The sequence below is a fragment of the Pectinophora gossypiella genome, chromosome 20 (assembly GCF_024362695.1).
Source record: "Pectinophora gossypiella chromosome 20, ilPecGoss1.1, whole genome shotgun sequence".
Classification (NCBI taxonomy): Eukaryota; Metazoa; Arthropoda; class Insecta; order Lepidoptera; family Gelechiidae; genus Pectinophora; species Pectinophora gossypiella.
The window spans coordinates 4,375,803-4,378,467 of NC_065423.1; positions in this window are offsets into that span (position 1 = coordinate 4,375,803).

A 2,665-nucleotide genomic window follows, 5' to 3' on the forward strand; every position below is an offset into this window, starting at 1 on the left:
TAAAAAAAGGTACCATTAAGTTAATTTCCTCTTTTAATTAAAGTGGTTTTCCAATATACGTTTAATTTTATCCACCACGCTATGTGTGATAAGATACGAAGAGATAGAAAGTACTCAAGTCGAGTAGTATAGGTTCGATATAGTGATACTCGTATCTGTTATGGCATTACACTATTTAATCCTACTTTAATGCTTAGATAGATGATTCAAATTCAAATTCAAAAATATCTTTATTCAGTAGGTAACATAGTTACACTTTGAATCGTCAATTTTTACATAACGAACGTCTCATCCGCCTAAAACTACTGCAGCTTCTCACAATCTGTATAGCCGGGGAAAAGAAGCTGCAAGAAAAACCTCGGCACAGGGCCCTAGACGTTCTTTAAAAAAATAAAAATAAACATAAAATATTGATATACAATTGAGTAATTTAGCTGCCTAATATCAGTTCTCAGACAGTTAATCCCATGCATTCATATTCCTTTGTATTGCAACTCCATAATATAATCTAAAATATTTCCAAAAAACTCAAAAGTGACATAACACTGCGCTCACGAGTCAAAGCCCATAAGCACATCAATCGCACAATAAACTACTTAAAAAAATACCCACACCTCACCGAGCTTTCTGTTAACCAATCTGATAGGTGGTGAGCCATATCGCCGTTTAAACGTGGAGCCAACTGTGTTAGGGAAAACTTAAGGTAAATTAATAACTCATTGGTGCAAGTCGAAAAGTCATAAGAATATAATGTTATTACGGTAACAGTACCATATACATCTATTTGCAATAATCACTTCGACCAACGCGCAATAAAACGATCTATGAACTGACTTGAGCCAATCTTTACAAGTCTACGATTCTTTTAATAATTAGGACCCTCTACGCTGTGCTACGGAATAGCTACGGAGCTACAAAAAATACCGAAATGCTTCAGTAGCGAGGAGGCCGCGTAGCAAGCCGCACGCTACGACGGCGTTACGAGAAAAATATTTGTTTTAATTTTATACTTTATCAGGTGTTTTATATGTCTATTTCATCAATTGTAAGTCTACATTTTATTCATTAATCATCTTTCAGTTGCTAAGTGTATCGATAAACAACCTTGTTTACGAAGTTAAGTAGGTACTTATTTGTTTACATTTTGCTAGGTACATACCAGAAGTTTCGTTCATATCTAAAATTACTTTTATTCCTTTTTTGTGCTGGTTTACGTCTATTATAAGAATGAATGACAAGAATTATTTTTATCATTTTTTAAATAAATACTATTAACACTTTTGGGTACAAATTTTACTTATTTTTTCGATTGAAATAAATTTAATAATTATTGTAAGTAAGTATCGGAACTTTTATCGAATGATTTTTTACTTTTTTCGAGTTTTAAGGATTCCTGAAAATAGAAATACTTACCTAAAATTTTAAAAACCTTTCCAAATCCTCACGCCCGCCAATACCAAAATATTCACCTTAAATTCCTCAGTTTAACAGGTCTCATTGCAAAGTTAAATGCTTGCGTGACAAGTCAGTATTTCCCCCAGTCGTTGTTTGCCGAAACTTAGGTACCAAAAGCGTTCCCCACCTGTCCGGTCAAATAGTGGCCCCAGGCAGAAAAACATGTCTCACGGGTTATCGGGACTGTTTCGGGAGCGGAATATATTCTCAGAATGTTTCATACAATGAGGGATTTTCCAGGTTACGATCCCTAAAAAACTGTAGGTACTTAGGTGTATAAGTAGTTTAGATGAGTCTTTGCTTAACCTTCTAATTTCATGGATAACAGACATATGCATCTTTTATCTTTGTTTTTGGGTATAATTTATTACTTTGCGGTGCCCACTGCGCGCACCAACCTCGGCAGATGCGCTCCAGTAGCGCGCGCACTAAAGACCATTAATACTATCTCCGTACTCCACACTGACATCGATCTATTTACGTGTTCGTTAATGAAATTCACAGACTTAGTTATAAAACTCTTGAGTTTATAATGGTGCTAATTCCTGTAAATACCATCTAATTTAATTTTAAGTTATATCTGTCATTTTCTTATCCGCCGAAAAGGAAAGGGACGGGTAATCGACAAGCATAAAATTTATGGAACACACGTCAATTTTAAGCACAAATCTAAACCAACCGTCTAAAAATTTTCCGTCAATTACCCGACACAGTTAAGTACACAGCACGTCAAACGGATTGCATACCAGCGACGTACCTTTTGATTCGCCCGGGTTATTCATTCATTTACTCATTCTTTCTAAAATTAAGAGTTGTGAATCATCCGTCCCTTTCCTTTTCGACGGATATGAAAATGACGGATATAACTTAAAATAAAATTAGGCGGTGTCTGCAGGAATCGGGGCCTATATTTAAGTAAAATTGCATTACATAGTCGAATTGGGATTGCCTGTAATGACTATGTAAATTGTGAATAAATAAATAAACCTTTGTTATTTATACCCAGGAACAACACATCTTCCACATATGCTTAGGTAGCAACATAATTGTATACGTATCTGATCCAAATATCAAGCAACAATTATTTTTATATACGCCTCTGCAATTTCATTTTATTTTTGTATAATAATGTAACCCGAGCAATAAGAAAATATGTAATTATCACGAAAAATCTGAACAGCTCCATCTATATTGTTTTTGGGGAACGTAG